General features: G+C 45.0%; 1 pseudogene; it reads right to left on the bottom strand.

Annotated features, from left to right (window-relative positions):
* Nucleotides 1-8,859: 8,859 nt before the first annotated feature.
* On the bottom strand, nucleotides 8,860-9,765 carry LOC101963180 (putative vomeronasal receptor-like protein 4; annotated as a pseudogene).
* Nucleotides 9,766-19,524: the final 9,759 nt, after the last annotated feature.

Genomic DNA, 19,524 nt, shown 5'->3' with positions numbered 1-19,524 from the left:
TGGTGAGCCGTTCCTGCGGACTGTGGTCGCCATTACATGATGGTGCTGTCTCCACTGTGGTCTGTGAAGGACAACTCCTTATCAGAGAAAGTTGGCGTATTGTCAACTCCTTATCAGAGAAAGTTGGCGTGTCGTTTTCTAGCACCCTGTGAGAAGGGTCCACGTGGCAGCTTCGCATTGGGGTTCGCGGTGCTTTATTAAGTCTGGGAGGGGCATCCGGTTATTATTCCGGGGATTAGAAGAATTATTAGAAGAATGTCAAGGGCCTGAATAAACTGCTGAAAGAAGATTCCTGAGTCGCGTCTTCCTTGCGGGCAAGGGGGTCGCGACAAGTGGTGCCGAAACCCGGGAGAAAAGAAACAAAGAAACACCCAGGAACCAGAACTTTCAGCAGTCAGGGAGGCGCGCCGGTAAGTCCCAGGTAAGGTGGGACCCGCTGTTAAAAAGCGGAGGCTCCTCTATACATGAAGAGGGAGCGTTAAAAGGTACCTGCTCCTCTGTAAATAAAGAGAGGGCGTTACATCTCATAGCAATTGCACTCTGTATTTTCATTTTGTTTTCTGTGTATTTTCGTTTTGTTTTTGTGTACTTTCACTTTCGTTTTCTGTGTTTTCTTGTGTTGCGTCATGGGTGCTGTGACTTCAAGTCCACTTCTTCTGGCCCTAGATGGCCTTTTACGTTCCAAGGGACTGGAGGTGAAACGCAGTACCTTAGAGAGATTTTTACAGAGGGTAGATACAGCTGCACCGTGGTTTGCATTTTCAGGCAGCCTCACTACACCCAGCTGGGATAAATTAGGCAAAGACCTTGATTTTGCTTGTGAGCAAGGCATGCTAGAGGGCGGGGTGATACCCCTCTGGAAGATGGTCCGTAGTTGCCTTACAGATGGCAGATGCCAAGAAGCGCTTGTTAAAGGGCAAGAAGTTTTAGAACAATTACATGAAGAAAAATCAGAAACAACAGAGAGTGAAGTGTCTCAGGAAGAGGGGAGTGTGCGGGGCGTGGAGAACGGGAGGAGACTGTATCCAGATCTCAGTGTGCTGCGCACGCCCCCATGCGAAAGTGGGTCAGAGGTAGAAGATAATGAAGAGGAGGAGGAGCTGGGGACGCTGTCTCGGCAGCTAGGGAGTTTAGGTACAGGGAACAGAGATAAGCAAGGGCTCAAGAACGGGCGGCCTCCCGATCCGCCTCCGTATGGCGGGGGTGTTTCGGGACGAAGTTTCCACGCCCAAACATGGAGGGCTGTTAACGCTGAGATGGGTCTTGCTTATCGAGTTTTTCAGGATGATAATAGGGGAAGATTTCATGAGCTTTTGGATTTCAAAATTGTAAAGACCCTGGCGGAGTCTGTGCGCACTTATGGGGTCGATGCCGCTTTTACACTAACTCAGGTAGAAAATCTGTCTAGATACTGCATGACTCCCTCTGATTGGGCTAGCCTCGTTCGGGCTTGCGTCTCCCCAGGCAAATATTTGGACTGGAGAGCATTTGTGCTAGAGGGCGCAGCAGAGCAGGCCGCCCAAAATCATGCAGCAGGACACCCCCATTGGGACAAAGAAATGCTTTTGGGACAAGGGAGATTTGCTAATCAACAGACAGGATTTCCTCTTGAAGTATATGACCAGATTAATAATATTTGCATTCGGGCATGGAAATCACTTCCAAATAGAGGAGAGGTGTCTGGTAACCTGACTAAAATTATACAAGGCCCTACAGAACCCTTTTCAGATTTTGTAGCAAGGATGGTGGATGCCGCTGGAAAGATTTTTGGAGATCCTGATAGAGCCATGCCCCTTATCAAGCTCAAATACCCATAACTTGGCTCACCGAGGAGCCTGTTTGGGTGCCTCAGTGGCCCCTTCCCTCGGCTAAACTGGCAGCAGCCCATGACCTAGTTAAAGAACAACTTGACTTGGGCCACATTCAACATTCTACTTCTCCATGGAATACTCCCATATTTGTCATTAAGAAAAAATCAGGGAAGTGGCGCCTACTGCATGATTTACGAGCAGTTAATGCCCAAATGCAACTTATGGGGCCCATTCAAAGAGGGCTGCCGCTGCTTTCCTCTGTTCCTCAGGGCTGGCATATCATTGCTATTGACATTAAAGACTGTTTCTTTTCTATTCCTTTGCATCCTAAAGACTCGCAGCGTTTTGCCTTCACCCTTCCCTCATGTAATCACGAGGAATCAGATCAAAGGTTTGAGTGGGTTGTTTTACCACAGGGAATGTCTAACAGTCCTACGATTTGCCAGATGTATGTAGGGAAGGCACTCGCACCTCTCAGACAAAAATATCCTTCCATCAAGATTATTCATTATATGGATGATGTATTATTGGCAGCCAAATTAGAACAGTCAGTTAATGAGGCCTATAAAGACCTGGTGAAGTTGTTAGCTCAATATGGATTACATATTGCACCTGAAAAGGTTCAAACAGGGGATTCTATTCAGTATTTGGGAGCGACAATTGGATATGACATATTAAAACCACAAAAGGTTACTATAAGAACTCAAGACCTCCAAACTCTAAATGATTTTCAAAAACTGTTGGGAGATATTAATTGGATAAGAAGTTATTTACATATTCCTAATATCATGCTCCAGCCTTTGTATGCTATTCTTAAGGGTGATCCAGATCTTTCTTCCCCTCATACCCTCACTAAAGAGGCCAGAGCGGCCCTTATAAAAGTAGAAGAAGCTATACAACATGCTACTCTATGCAGGCTCCAGAGTGATAAACCTTTCCAGTTATGTGTGCTTGCCACTATGCGGCAGCCTACTGGAGTACTGTGGCAAGATGGGCCTTTACTATGGATCCACCCACATGTATCCCCAGGAAAATCTTTAGAATACTATCCTGATGCTGTTGCAGCGTTAGCACTTAGAGGGATTCAACAGAGCATTCAATTTTTTGGACAAGCACCTTCTTCTCTTATCATACCCTATTCTAAAGTTCAAATTAATGTTTTGTGTGCTACTCTAGACAACTGGGCCATTCTATGTTGCTCGTTTCAAGGGGATATCGATAATCATTACCCTTCTCATCCATTACTCCATTTTGTTAAAGAGCATCCTATCATTTTCCCTAAAGTAACTTCACTCACTCCAATTCCGGGGGCTGTTAACATTTTTACTGATGGCTCCAAGTCTGGAATGGGAGCTTATGTGATTAATGACTCTCCCCCTGTCCAGCATCAATTTGCTCCTGAAAATCCACAATGGGTAGAACTACAAATTGTCATTGAAGTTTTTAAACAGTGTTCTTTTCCTTTCAATCTCATTTCGGACTCCATCTATGTGGTGCAGGCGCTCAAAATTCCGGAGGCTGTAGGAGCTATTAGTGACACCCATAATGTGTCTGCTTACTTTAATCAGCTTCAACAGCTTATCCGTAGCCGTACTGCCCCTTTCTATCCAATGCACATTCGGGCTCACGCCTCTCTTCCTGGCCCGTTATCACAGGGTAATGCCTGTGCTGACTCGGCAACTAGAAGCCAGTTGGTATGCTTGGCCTCCTCCTTAGAAGAAGCTAAATTGTTTCATCACAACTTTCATGTCAATGCTATGACACTGTGCAGACGTTTTTCCATCTCAAGAGCAGATGCTCGTCAGATAGTATTACAATGTCCCCATTGTGTCACATTTCTTCATCCTCCTACTTATGGTGTAAACCCATGAGGATTGAAGCCCTTGGTTGTCTGGCAAATGGACGTAACTCACGTGCCTGACTTTGGTAACCTCAAATATGTCCATGTTTCTATTGACACATACTCTGGAATTATTCATGCTTCTGCTTTATCGGGAGAAAAGGCACATAATGTCATTACTCATTGCTTAGAGGCATGGGCAGCATGGGGTGCACCTGCATCCCTTAAGACTGATAATGGACCTGCTTATACTGGCAGACAGTTTACATCTTTTTGTTCTACTATGGGAGTACAACTTGCTCATGGGTTGCCTTACAATCCTCAAGGGCAAGGCATTGTTGAACGTGCCCACCGCACCTTAAAAGAAACCTTAGAAAAACAAAAAGGGGGAATAGGAGTTGACCATACTCCTAAAGAACGCCTGTCCTTAGCTCTTTTTACCATTAATTTTTTGAATTTGGATATTCATGGCCGCTCTGCGGCCGATAGACATGTGTCCCCTCAGCCCTCTGTGACTGGCTATGTTAAGTGGAAGGATGTTCTTACGGGCCAATGGAACGGCCCTGACCCCGTGCTGACATGGGCACGAGGATCTGTATGTGTTTTTCCCCAGGATCGCACGGAGCCGCTGTGGATCCCTGAACGCCTGACAAGAAGAGTCTCGAGATCTACTAACCAGCAGCAGGAGGTGCCACAACAGTCCCATGATGAGGAGCTTCATTCTGATGAGTGCTCTGGCTCTGATGCTGGTACCAACAGTACAGATGGCACCAATGCAGTGGTGGGCAGTGGCACGGGCATGGCCAATGCCAATGCCAGTTCATAGTAATTCTAGTGTCCTCCCCACTCTTTTTTCTACCTCATGTGAGATGTCTGCTCCTTGTACCTCTCCTAGAGAGGACATGGAAAATATTTTTAATCAGTCTCAAGTTAATCTCACAGGAGTTTTTTGTTTCAGCCTTGGGAACACTAATTGTATTAGCCTTAAGACCAAAAATTTGACTAACTGGGAGGACCCATTGCGGTCCAGTCGAGTCTCAGGGAGCATTCTCAGTGCTGTATTAAGCCAAGTAGTTTCAGGGAAGCAATCAGGCTCAGGGACCCCTGCAACTAGCTCTGTTTTAAACATAACTACTTTAGCTATTATCTCCGAGGTATTAATCCCAATGCCTCCTTCTTCTAATAGTACTTGCAATGCCACTCATTTCAAGGCCTCTCCCTACTGTACCCCTAATTTTGGTTTTCCCCCAACACTTACGCCTTGTCAGGATCATTCTTGGGAGAAACATCAAGTTGCTAAAGGTTTCTCCTTTTCCCCCCCTCTGAAGAGATATGTTTATAACTTTAACAACAATGCCAACTCCTCTACAGGAACAGGTTGGTCCTGGTTTCAATGGCTCATTTCCAATGAGAAGGGGGCTTCAGCCGATATTTCTGCATTGGCTCAATTACTAGGAGCCAAAAGTTGGCTGGCTAATGTTTCTGGCACTACTAAGGAGAGTGAACGAGGTAATAGGCTTACGTCTGTTTCGTTCAACTCTCTGTTACATTATGCCACATTGCCTCCTGCAATGGTCTGTATCCAATCCCCGTTCCTGTTCCTTTTAGCTAATGACACCTCATCGGGGATGCTGGATTGTTCTAATATTACCTGTTTCTTATCTGAGTGTTGGAATGGTTCTTGGACTGTAGCAGTGATTATGAAAATTCCAACTTTTGTCCCAATCCCAGTCACTGCGGATCCAGATAAATTTCCTATTGTAGAGCTACTTAGAGTCCGCAGAGATTTTGGAATCACAGCAGCTATAATGACAGCCGTGGCGGCATCTGCTGCTGCAGCAGTTACGGCCGGAGTAGCCATGGCCAGTCAAGTACAAACTGCTGCCACTATTAATCAAGTTGTTCAACAAACGTCCACTATACTTGAATCGCAAAATGCGATTAATTAACATATTTTGTCAGGGATTTTAGCTGCCAACCAAAGAATAGATTTTCTTCAAGCTCAGGTAGAGGAATTGGCTGACCTAGTACTTTTAGGCTGCATTGACCAACGTGCACATTTATGTATAACCTCTGTCAGATTTAATGATTCCAGGAATGCTTCCCACATCATTGGTGGATATCTGGCCGGGAATTGGTCCATGGAAGCGGAAGACATGATCCAGTCTCAACTAACCCAGATAGCTGTCTTGAATAGTACCCGTGTCGATCCCGTGACTCTGGGTCAATTCACCAATTGGATATCTTCTGCCTTTTCCTTTTTTAAGGAGTGGGTGGGAGTAGGCATTTTTAGTGCACTGTGTTGTTTTGGGATGTTCCTCTGTTTGTGGTTTCTCTGTTGCCTTAAAGCTCGTAGTGCTCAAGATAAGGCTATGATCATACAAGCTCTTGCTGCTTTAGAAACTGGCAACTCACCTCAAGTCTGGCTTGCGCATCTTAAGCAGTAGATCTTTGACATGGTCATTGCACCCCAAGTTATTATAACATTGCACTGGGATTGACATGTCTTTCCTCGTTATTCTCTTAGTGTCAGAAAGCCCTTGCACTCTGCTGGTCTTGCTACCATTGCACGCAGATGGGTTTCTACACTAGTGCCTTTGACATGGTCATTGCACCCCAAGTTATTATAACATTGCACTGGGTCCGACATGTCCTTCTTTTGTCTTTCTTTTAGTGCTGGAAAGCCCTTGCACTCTACAGGTCTTGTTGCCATTGCACGCAGAAGGGTTTCCACACTGGTCTTTATCTGTCACTTTAAAGTCCGTGCCTTTCTTTCAGGGTGCTGCCAACTTGTTTGTAGTTGTACTTCTGCATGGCCACAGTTCAACCTCAGCTATTCCCTCTTACTCACCATCGTCACGATACAGGATGCGAGGCAAGGCACTGCACTTGAGTGATCCATTGAGAAGAGGGACCTCAAGGGGAGCATGTCCTATTGCATGCGGGTTTGACGTGTATCCGCCCCGCCCCACGAAAAAAGGCGTCGGCTGATATGGTGTCAGATCTGGGGAAGGCGCCCCCTAGGGCTGGACCATACTATGCAGCCACTTCTGCACAGTGGGATAGGACCTCTACTCTCACCTGTATTGTCTTAGTGAAACAAAAAGGGGGAATGTGGTGAGCCGTTCCTGCGGACTGTGGTCGCCATTACATGATGGCGCTGGCTCCACTGTGGTCTGTGAAGGACAACTCCTTATCAAAGAGAGTTGGCGTATTGTCAACTCCTTATCAGAGAAAGTTGGCGTGTAGTTTTCTAGCACCCTGTGAGAAGGGTCCACGTGGCAGCTTCGCATTGGGGTTCGCGGTGCTTTATTAAGGCTGGGAGGAACATCCGATTATTATTCCGGGGATTAGAAGAATTATTAGAAGAATGTCAAGGGCCTGAATAAACTGCTGAAAGAAGATTCCTGAGTCGCGTCTTCCTTGCGGGCAAGGGGGTCATGACACATCTCCACTATAAACATCTTGTAAGCTTTCTAATGTGCAAATGATGCAGACTTCATTCCACTATTTACATTTTGCTACTTTAATTGTGTACATATATTTGAGAAATCAAAAAAAAATTGATGGTCTACCAGTCATGCCAAAGTGCTCCAGTGGCCAGTGTTTCCCATTTCTCTCTCCTGTTTCACACTCCACATGTGTTTAACAATGTTAATCATGTGCTTTATTCCTTTCAATTACTTTCTAATTATGATTTCTGACATACTTTTATTTTCTCAACTCAATATCTACATTTTAGAGTGAAGAAGAATTATACTCATCTAGGGAAAATTAAATCCAGGCAAACCCTGACAAAATGATTCCGACAGTCATCAGCCACCTTCTCAATCATTTATATACTTGTCTCTTATTAGTGTCAGTCATCTAATTCTCATGATTCCACCTTTTCGTGTTATTTATTCCTAACCACACCTCTAAGATCAGCACTCCTTGACCTTGAGCTCATAAGCAGTGACCTGTTCAGAAATGGCGCATGTTATTTTTTTCTCTGCTCTAGACTTTAGGATACAGCTGTCTCAGGAGAACTGTGGAATGAAGACAGTAGTTCATCCTTTATCTTCAAGGACACTGACATTATATGAGGCAGATAAACACTAATCTTGGAATATGACCTAATAACATCAACACATTATTTTAAATGTGTGTTAACATGGTATAAAGAAACCACACATCTAAATATAAACAGGTTCACAAGAAAGATTGTAGAACAATTTGACAATTGAGGAGAAAATCCTCTAAGTCAATTCTGATGCCTTGAAGGGAATATGATCAATAATCAATAGCATCAGTAATATTTCAAAATGACTTAACCCATACCTTATTGCCAAGCTGGGCACACACCTGTAATCTCAGCTGCTCAGGAAGCTGAGGCAGGAGGAGTTCAAAGCCAGCCTCATCAACTCAGTGAGACCCTGTCTCTAAAGAAAATACAGAATAGGGCTGGGGATGTGGCTCAGTGGTCAGGGGCCCCTGACTTGGTACAAGAAAAAAAAAACGTATTTCTATATCTGTGCATTCTACATGAGAATATGCTTTTATTCCATTTAAGAAAAAGTAAAATCAAGTACACTTCATTATATCATAATATCATGTGTATTTCTAAAGATAAGGAGAAAATATCAAGAAGTGTAAACCCCCTATTACTCCCTTGAAACAAGCCATGATTTTTTATCAAAACAAAATTCTCATTTATTAGAGAAAAATGCATTTAACTTCTGAGTTAGCAAATCAGAAAACATGGAAAGAAAACTAAATCATTTTCATTATAGCTCCATTTGTTTCTATCAAGTGAGACAACTACACTTTCAGGCCTTTTATTCTTGCAGATTTCATAATGTAGACAAAATCCAATAAAGTATATTATTCCACCCTTATTTTTAAATACTATAGCTCTGTGAAGATAAGTCTATTAATTAAAATCACACCTTGGATATCAATACATATTAACAGAGTTTGATGTTTAAAAGAGAATTAAAACATGCAAATCCAGGGTCATACGAGAGGTAGAAAATCATACTTAACCAGCTTCATATGATGTCTGTCTTAGAATTGTCACAAGCTTATGGTGTGGAAATGTGCCTTTATGTGATTCTGCTGCCCTTACCTGATTTTTCATCACATACAGCAACACAAAACAAAGACTGTTTTCAAACCTCCTTACTAGAATGATCAATGAAATAGATATTATTTCAGTGTCTTTCTCTCTCACTGAGCACGCCAACATTCAGCCAGGTGTCCATCCCTGTGAATCAGCACAAATGGGCTGAGGATTGCATAGCCAAGGTCCAAAAATTCTAGAGCACTTCTTTTTAGGAAATGCTTCTCTAAGGAGAAAGTTACATATAAAGACATAAAGCAACTTGTCCAATAGAAGAAGAGAAAGCAGAGCATCAGAAGGAGGACACTCTTCGCAGCCTTCACCTCAGGGGGGGTTCTGTAGAGGAGCTTGGAGGTCTGAAGGTGGAGCACGTGCTGGTGGTGCTTGTGGAGGAGGAAGACCATGTAACCACTGGCCCAGCCCATGACACCCTGGAACACAGCATCTCGAAGGACCATGAGAACAATAAAAATCCATCCAATTGTCCAGTTTTGTAATTGAAAATAACAGTAGTTGTCACTTCTAGTAATTTTTGATGTGTTCATGCTGCTTATATGTTTAATATAAAATGGCAAGTTCATGCTAATCAAGGAATTAAGTATCCAAAAGAAGACTAACAAGGGAAAGATGTGCCATGCTGACCTGGGCTTCAGGCTTCCCCAGTTAGAACCTCTGGGACTGATGGTGGTGGCCTGGACCACTGTGAGGAGACTGGTGGTGCAGATGGACAGGCCCCGGGCCACCCTGCTGAGATAAACCACCACCTTACAGGCTACGTCACCTAGGAGGCTTCTCAACCCCAAACTGAATATTGTCATTGGCATGCCTCTTGAAAGAAGTGTTATGATGTTTGTAAAAGGCAAATGGATGATAATGAGGTGGATAGATTTTACAGTGCTTCTAAAATAGCACATACAGTTCACAAGAACCCATGTATTAAGCACAATTCCAAGTCCTGTTAGAAACATGAAGATTGTTCCTTTTACAAAATTTAAACCCATTTCTTACTTCATAGGCAGAATATCCTGGATGTAGCAAATATCTTTTTGAAGCAAACAACAGTAATGATGACATTTACCTGCACAGAAATATTTCACATGAACAGTTCCTAGAGTGTAAGAACAATTGGGATATATGTAATAGAGCAAATTGTGTCCAAATTTACACTTTCTGTAATGCTTTGAGGATCATTCTACATTCTTTCAAACACCATCTTGAGTACTATTATTCAAAACTCTAAATTTTCAACTCTGAATTTTTGTTAAGTTCCCTACAATCATTACTAAGTTGTTTGGTCAAATTCTTGATTCCTCATCCATGTTCAACCTCAGCATGGATACACTTGCACCTGCAATCCCACAATCAGATTTCTCCCTGTCATTTCTATATCATTCTATATTCTTTTTATGAGGATGCCAAAGTCCAAGATCATGCTTGACTGTTCTTGCCAACACCTAGTACACAAGCATTTGCAAAAATCCAGGTGCTCCACTGTCTTTAACAAATGTACATTCAGCTGTATTTCAAATTCCATTTTCTCTCTTTCTTTGTTCAGTGTTCCCTTCTATCTCTTATTTGGGCCAGAACCACAATTCCAGGCTTGCTTTATGCTTAGAGTTTTCCATTTTTCATGAGAAGAGCTTCCCTCTGTGTTTTCCTACTCATCAATAGAAATCTGTGGTTTCACTGCTTATTAATAGTCAGAGAGTCCCTGTAGTCCTCAATGTGACCCTAAACGCCAACCTTCACAAATGGAATCCAACAGGTAAAGCCAAATAATTCTAAGACAGGAAGCAATGAGTCACTAGCTTGAGAAAACCAGATCATGGGTACCGTGGAGCCAGCTATGGCCCAGGGAAGCCATGGGACGCTGCTCTTCCAGGGTCTTCAGCAGAGGGCTGAGCCCCCAGTGATGACCTCAGGAGATTTTAAGGGCAGCCTGGTTCATCCAAAGGTTAGGGTGTGAGGAACAATCACCTGCTCTGTGCTGTCAGGAGACAAAGCAGCCCATGACTTGGGAATCCCCAGTAAAACCTCCTGGTAGATAAGTTTGCTGGGAGATATTGGCATGAATGAAGTCACTCAAGTATGTTCCTGAGGGAATTTCACAGCCCTCGCAGAACCTTGGGGGAAACAATGATTTCGGTCAAATCTGCAGCCCATTCTGGTTGTCTTTTTTGCCACATACTCAAAAAATTGGACTTCTGTCATATTTAAACTTCCTGGGTCATTTCCATGCAGTCCTGGACAGGATGCTACCTTTTCCTGTCAGATTTCCAATCTCAAATCTCACCCATGAATTTATGTCAATTGTGGTCACTTTCTCCAAAAAAAGGACCTAGGATGTTGAAAAAACTTTGTAGGATTTTCACATATCAATGTGCAGGGAATCACGATTCTGCAATCCTTCCTCCCACCTCCTGCTATTTATTAAAAGATTGCACTAGATTTCTCTTCTGAATGTCCTGACAACAGAAAGTGCAAGAACACTAGGTACAATGTAGCCCCTGAATTCAGGAAGATTCATGATTGTTTTTCCAATTCTGTTTCCTCCACTAACAAATGGGGAGAATAAAGCCTGCACCAATGCCTTAGTGTAAAGAGCACAGAATCCTAAATATGTGCTGTGCAATGCCTTATGACACAAGCTTTGATGATCCAAAGCAGTTTCAACTAGTAGGTAAAGGACAAAAATGAAAATCACTGTCCATCACGGCCCTGAGGACATATTAAATATTTTCGTATTTCTTATATATTTCTAGTTTTTCTCATATTTTCAGCCCATTCCTACATTCCCAAAACACACAACTCTGAATCAAATTTGGGAGGCACTTCTTAGACATAAACTCCCTTCTCTTTCACTCTGGCAGAATAAAATGAAGAATGTCAGAGGAGAGAGTGGCCTTGTCCCAGATTGATTTTACAATTATCAAGTGAATGGTTCTAAAAGGAAGGACTTGCATTCAGAGAAATGTATCATCCCCCACCTGGAAATAACACAAACAGCTGGGCAGGTTCATGCACCCATCCTGGGGAAAATGTCCCAAGATAAATTTGGCATTGGCGGTCCTTGCCTCATGATACTGAACTAAACTTAAAAAACTGCTCTGGAATATTAATACCAAGAAAAATAATGAAAACACACAGGAATTTATAATCTGAAACTATGATTTTAAATGCTAATTGTTTTACTAGGCACTCCAACAAACAAACAGGTAGAGAATGAATTTGACTCACATGTAGATCTAATGTTGCTTGTGAGGACAGTTTCAGGGTGGGGGCAGAAGAAATGCCTTCAAGCTAAATACACTGCACTTAGAGACCCATAAACATAATACTAGAGAAAAATGGCATCTCAGAAGCCCAAAATATACCCCAAAACTAGGTACAAAAATATTATAAGCTACAAATGCTCATAGAGTCTTAGAAGGAAAAGGTAGAGGCTAAAGAAACTGAGCGTTACTAAAAGCAGACAAAGCTTCTCGCTTTCTATCCTCAGGACCCACCACTGAGCTCTCGGGTGCATCCTGATCCTGAACACAGCGTCAAAGATGTTCTGACTTAGCTGAGGGATGTCTGCTATCAATGGCCCCTACCTTCCTGGCCCCTGTGCATACCTTCAGATATCAGAAGAAGGGTGAAGATCCTAAGGCCCAGGCCCTCCCAGCAACTCCACTACTCAGTCACAGATCAGAGCTGCTAAGAAATGTCACATGTGCCTGTGATCAGTTCAGATCCTCAGGTGCACTCACCTTGGTGGCATGCTGCAGACCAGCTCCGTGTTGGTGCTTTGAAGGAGATGCAGCTTTCAAGGTTGATTTGTACCTTCTGGGTTTGTGGGCCCTTGCTTGCCATTACGACACCAAGGCTCCACTTTTCAGCACTGACACCTGTCAGAGAGAAGCAGTCCTCTGCAGAACTTCAGTCCCCCGAGAAGGACTTTCCCTCTCCCTCCACAATTACTGCACTTGTTTGACTCAGAAGTTACCTCAGTCTTAATTGGGGCTTAATTATTTTAATAAAAGTTCGTGCAGTGAGAAGTGAACAACCAGGCACATTTCTGTATCCAAGTTCCCAATTCTTGGCCTTCTCTTCCCCTTCCCAAAGGTCCTCTGCTGAATCAGAATGGTACCAGGGTCTCAGACCCAGTTTTCCTCATTTTTCGAGGCCTTTCCCATGTAGAAGGATGTGGTATGTGATGACCAGAACTCAGGACTCTGCTTTCAAGCAAGCCCTGGGCAGTTTTTAAATTTCCATTTCACGTCAAGATGGACTCCTGAACAAAAAGAGTTTCTAGGGACCTAGCATTTTGGCCTTCTGTCTTACAATGATAAGGGGCACTGTTCATTCTGCCTTCTTCAAGCTGAACAGGGACAAAGAAGGGTCAGGCCAGAACTTCAGGGAGGGCCTATCCTGGCTCTTAAGAGCTGGCTTACAGTCTGATTACTGAGTGCTTTCCTAGATCTTGTAAAAAGAATTTTCAGGCATTTTATTAGATAAGGTCCTGGTAAGAGCACCATGATGACTTTAAGGGGATGGCCCATCAATGGGGGCAGCCAGGGGACAGTTTGTCTCAAAGGTTCAGGGAGATGACTGCTGCCACTCCCAACAGCATTTCTGGATGCTTTCCTAGAGCTCAGCTATTTTTAATTGGACTATTCCGGATTTCTTGGTGAAATAACATTCCTCTCCTAAAAAGACCCAAGTGCCTCCCTTCTCTACCATTAGGAAGTCAATGGCTCTCTTGTTTTTGAGAACTACATTGGCTACGGAGGTAACTTGGATTTGAAGAGACTCTAGGGACTCTGCCACCTGCTAAAGTCCTCATTCAATTCTTGGGAGAGTGCAGAGTAAACATGGGTGGCTCTGCCTATTCCTGCTACCCCTGTGCCACTTGCGGCCAATATGCCTGACACAAGGAGGACTGGGGCTAGGGCTGCCCTTTTGCACTTGGAACATTGAAGTATAGTCCAGGAGCGGGAGGAAAGGGCCAGTCCAACCTCCCCCTCTGTGGGGACAGGTGCATGGAATACTGCATGCATGGCACATAAAGTGTGTCTGAGAGGCAAACCACTCCTCACATGCTAGGCGTGTGAGCGGCAAACCGCTTAACCCGTAGGCACAGCCCTGGGCGTGAGGCCATGTGTTGAGTTCCCTGTGCTTGCTCCATGGCCCACTCCTGGATTGGTCACTGCAAGGACAGTTATCAGACATTGCACTGGTGGTTGCTATAATCTGCTTGGCTACTGCCTGAGGTTATATCCATGGTAACTGCGCAGTAAAATCAGACCTGCTTTCTGCTTGGTCTCCGGAGGTCTTGAGTAGTGACTCCGCAGCCACACTCTCCTCTGCCTGTTTCATGGACCTCCTCACTGGACAAGAGAGAGCCTACACAGCTGGTACCTGAACAGGGACCTGGGTTAAGCTTATATGTGGCCCTCAGAGAGCAGTGAGCAAGAGGAAATGGGGAACCTACCAAGTTCCACCACAGACGCTCTTAGATTCTAGAGGTTCATCCCTGGGTAAGAGAGAAGCCCACAAGTTCTGGGACATAAACACCAGTCCATGGATAAGGGCTGGTGATGTATTGGATCCTAGGATATGCAACAAGATAATGGTAAATGTGCAGCAAGCTGAAGTGAGACAGGGGTGTACTTTACAATTTTTTTTTCTTTTGTGACAACCATTCAACAAGTTTAGGGGGCCCTGAAACATACCCTTGCCTTATAATGATGACCCTGAGGGAGAATGAGGAAGTGAGAGACAGACAGGGGGGAAAAGGTGGGGGTGACCATCTACCTCAAAGCAAGCATCCACAGCAGGCACAGGAAAGCCGGGGCGGGAATCTACTTCAAAGCAAGCAATCACCATGGGTGCAGGAGGGAGAGAGGCAGGAAATGGTGCCGCTAGCCTTCATGGTGCAGGAAGAGGTGACCACAAATGGCACAAGTGCTCCTTCTACTGACAGGCAAAGATGATATCCTGCCAAAGTCTGGCTGGGCACAATTCAGAAGCCACTTGTCAAAAAAACGAACTTTATTTTTAGAACACACACCACCACACAGCTCTTCAGGAAAAACCCTCAGAGCCCAACTGCCACCACCGGCTTCCCACAAGCCTCTCAACCTTCCCCCACTCCTCCTGCTCTTGAGGCTGATTGCCTGGGTCACGTGGGCAGAGGCAAAAAAGTCCCTCAATGAGCAGCTCTGTGGTCTGAAAGGGCAGGGAAAGAGCCCAATGAGCATCACCACGGAGGAGCCAATCAGTTGGCAGCTAGAAGTTGCTAGGGCTGCTGTGAGCCAATCATCAGCTGGCAGCTGGTGCTGGCAGCTGGAAGTTTGCTGGGGCCCCTTCAGCTGTGGCTCTCAACAATATCCTTCTCTGAGTCCATGACCACTGCCTCCTATGAGGAAATGCCATAGTCAGCAAGGAACTATGACAGCTTAGAAATGACCAGGCCACCAAACAGGCCCTACCCATTGTCTCCAGAAACCCATTCCAGGAGGCCAGAGGTCCTTTTGAAGATCTATGTAGGACAAGAGATGAGAAGTGCAGTAGGGAGTACAGGCCTCCCAGCCAACATGGCCCCACACCACAGCACCCTGCCACTTGGTGTCCACATGCATTGGGTGCCCTGAAGGAGTTAAAGAAGGTAATAAAAAAGGATGGGCTCAGGGGATGTTTGCAGAGCAAATGCTCATCCCTCAGTCTTGAACTCAATTGTCCTCAAGACTGGAAAGTTCTAGCCAGAGCAGCTCTTGAGCCTGAAACATTTTTGAAGTTGAAGGCATTCTTCTATGATGAATGTGAACAGCGGGGATCCTAACCACACCACAAATCTCAACCTCCCAGCTGAGTGCCTGCAGGGAGAGGGGATCTACAGTTCTGCAGTACAAGCCCCAGGCCCACCAAATTATTTTGATCAGGTGCGGCTCTGTGCTCTGAGAGACTGGAGGAAGTTACCAGCTGCAAAAGGTACAGTCTCTATACAGGGCTTCAGGCAGAAAGCCACCGAGGACATGCCACAGTTTATTGACAGGGTAAACAAGGTGGCAGAGGGGAAGGTGTCTCATGAAGGAGCCAGGGTGGCCTTAGCCAAGGAGTTGATCTGGGATGGACTAAATAAGGAACATAGAGCAGCAGTGGCACCAGTGCAAAATGGCACTCTGGATGGCTGGGTTTGGGCCACTCAGAATATAGGGACACAAGCAGCTCAGGTCTCTCTGCTGGCCTCAGCCATAGCAGCTGCATAAAAGTAGGACTAAGAAGGCTTTCAGGCACCTAGTAAGAGACTGCAAAAATGTCCACGCATTTTTACCATCAGCCCTTTACAACCTGCTGGAGTAAATCCCTGAGAGTTAAAATCTAATGCTTTATTTCAAATGGATGTTGCTCATTATGCACCTTTTCAAATTCAAAATATATTCATGTAGTCATTGATCCCTATTCAGGATTCGTAATGTCCACAGCCTCCACAGGAGAAACCACAAAATAGGTCACCTCCCAGCTTCTGAAATGTTTTGGAATTATGATGTTCCCACGTCTATGAAAACTGACAATGGGCCACCTGTACTAGAAAGGCATTTCAGGTGGTTTGCAATGATTGGCACATACAGCACTTAACTGGGATCCTCTATATCCTCAGGCTCAAGGTATCATGGGAAGAAACAAGGAATTAAAGACCATGACACAAAACAGAGGGGGGAAACTATAACAAGAGTCCTCACAATTCCTTCAACAAAACTTTATTTGCTTTAAATTTTCTTTCAATTTCAAAATTTTCTGCAGAAACAGCAGCCCATAAGCATTGGGCCCCCCTCTTGGGGCCCTCCCATCTACCTATGGTCTCATGGAAGGATCCCATTACAAATGCATGGGATGGTCTGGGGCCCCTGCTATCCACGGGTCAAGGGTTTCCATGTGTTAACAGGAGCCTCACCCTTTCTGGGTGCCTACCAGGAAAGTCAAGCCCTGGACCCCCAGAGCCACCAACCAAGAAGATGAAGGACTAACCCTGGAGGGAAAATGCCGCAAGCAAAGGTGTCAACAACACAAACGGACCTCACGTAAAGTAAGCTGGGTGATATTAAAGGTCTTGTTGACCAACCCATCGGATTGGCCCCTTTGTCTGCTGACAATCCCATCCCTGGGCCTATGATGGTGTCCTGCTGTGTGCAGCACTCACTGCTAATAGTGAAGCCTCCCATCAGGTAAATTGAGCTTGGTCACTAGGCCACCACTTTTAGCAGTGGCTAATTGGGAAGGGTCTTTACCTAAGCTCTTCTCTAATAACTCCAACCTTGATCCTGAGTTACCCATCCAGAATGTAACTGTACCCTGAAATACAAGCATTTCCATACCCATTTTGTTCTCTGTAGTAGATAATAAAATCTATAATCCAGACAGTCCCCTCTGTTTTGTTCTTGCCAATGAAACCATTGTAGATAACTATAATTAGTCATGTGTTGGGCTGTCTCTCACTGACCTTAGAGGCATAGTTAAGACTACCTGTAGCCACAGACTCCCCCATGGCAAAGGCAAGAAACTCTTACTACCAACATGCCCAATGATGCTTTTTGGAAAGCCCCCTTGGATAATGATAGCATTATCAGTGTGTCAGTCCCATACTTTATGTCCTTGATAAGAGAAATTTCTTTGGGAAAGGACAAAATCTATGCACCTGGGAAGGTGCAGCTCCCTAGGATGTAACTGATGTGTCCAAAAGCCATATGGGCTACTACAGTACCTCCTGGGACAAGCCGTTTATCAACCATTATGCAGGAAGTCAGTACATGGGGGATATCATGCCAATATTTCTAGCTGCTAGACCCATCAAATGGGCAGCAGCCAGCTGGATGAATGGGTCTATATTAAGTCCAGACCCTGACCATGGATTTGCCTTTGTGCCAAATTATACCCACACCCACTATAAATGAGCTTGTGTTTCACCACCCTTTGCCATGCTAATAATCAATGATAGTGATAGCATAACTATCACTCATATCCCTTGTACAGTCAACACACCTGCTGGCTCACAAATGGTCTAACCCCTGCTGTGAAAGCTCAACATGTTTATCCTCAGAGTGCCCCCAACAATCTGGCTTCCAGTCCCCCTGTCCAGAGAGTGGAGAGTCCATGGGACATGGAGATGAAGAATCTTCTGAAGGAGATCCTGCACTGGACAAGGTGTGCACTTAGCCTCATCACCACTGGGATTATTGCCCTGGTGACCTGCATTGCTGTCACAGCCACTGCTGCTTCTTCATTCACTCAGAGTATCCAGATGGTTCAGATTATGAACAATGTGTCTACTGCCATGGCAGAAGCCATTCAAAATGACTTAAATAAACTAGTCATTCAGCAAGACCTAGACCTCCACCAGGAACAAGTCAATATTCTGTTTATGTTGCAGAGCCTCACTTGTGACCCTGAATTCCATATTATTTGTGTCACCCAATATGCTGTATCTGAAAATGTAACCCTACACTTCTCCAGTTTTTCTCAGTATATTAAGGGCACGTGGGATGCTAACTATGTTAAGACTGTGCATGACCTCACCAAGGCAATTGTCAAGATCAGTGAGACGAAGGTGTCTATCTTGACAACCTCTTCTTTCTTCCAGGGATTGACTGAACATTGGAAAACCTGATAGCCAAATTAACTAATTCTTATAATGCTATTCCCCTGGACTTCCTGTTTATAATAGTGATACTTTTTTCTTGCGTTGTGGGATGTTCATGTAACCATATGAAGGCCGCCGAATGAAAAACATCAATGCTGACTGCAGTCCTTGCAGCACAGTCAGAGGAGGGAGATGTGAGAACAGGTGCATGGAGTACTGCATACGTGGCATACGTTAAGTGTGTCTGAGAGGCAAAGCACCCCCTTGTGCCAGGCATGTGAGCAGCAAACTGCTTACCCCATAGGCACTGCCCTGGGCTTAAGGCCATGTGTTGAAGTCCCTGTGCTTGCTCCATGGCCTGCTCCTTGATTGGTCGCTGCAGGGACAGTTGGCAAGAAATTGCACTGGTGGCTGCTGTAATCTGCCATGCTACTGCCTGAGTCTATATCCATGGTAACTGTGGTCTCCAGAGGTCTTGATTAGTGACTCCGCAGCCACACTCTCCTCTACCTCCTCACTGGATGATAGAGAGCCCACACATCCCACAGAGTATGTGGTTATATCCAGTGTGAGGAGGACAGGGGGGAGAGGGTGGGAATAGGGGGTGTCAGGCAGTGAAGAATGGAGTTTCCTCAGAGGAAGGGGATGTCAGGTTCACTCTGGAGTGGCTGGGTGACACTGTAAGTTGTGTTGAATATGGAACCATTAGGTAGCATGGTGGAATAGAGGCATGGGGAGGGAGAGGGTGCACCAAAGAGGAGACATTGGAATGAAAAGGTCCCAAGAGGTTTCATAAGGAAGTGGTGAACAGACACTAGATGGGAGTCCATGGAGAGGGACAGGGTTTGTATCAATGAGCTGAGGGTGGAGGGACACAGAGACAGCAGTCAGAAGTGTAGGAGGGAGAGAACTGTGGAGCAGGTGTGAGGTTGTGTGGAGCTCTGTGAGCAGAGGGGTCCAGGTGTGGGCTAGCAGTGCTGTGGTCATTGGGCTATGCTGCTCATGGCTTACTGACCGGTTGATGCTGGCCTTAATAATCTGGCTATTCCAGCTGGATCTTTCCCTGCCCCTCTACACAGACCCCAGCCTTGATGGTGGATCCCAGAGTGGGTTCTGAGGCTCAGGGATGGTGTAGGTAAGGGCTACATTG

Source organism: Ictidomys tridecemlineatus, chromosome 8 (genome assembly GCF_052094955.1).
Source record: "Ictidomys tridecemlineatus isolate mIctTri1 chromosome 8, mIctTri1.hap1, whole genome shotgun sequence".
Taxonomy (NCBI): domain Eukaryota; kingdom Metazoa; phylum Chordata; class Mammalia; order Rodentia; family Sciuridae; genus Ictidomys; species Ictidomys tridecemlineatus.
Note: the sequence above shows the minus strand (reverse complement) of the source record. Positions and strands in the feature narration are given on the sequence as shown.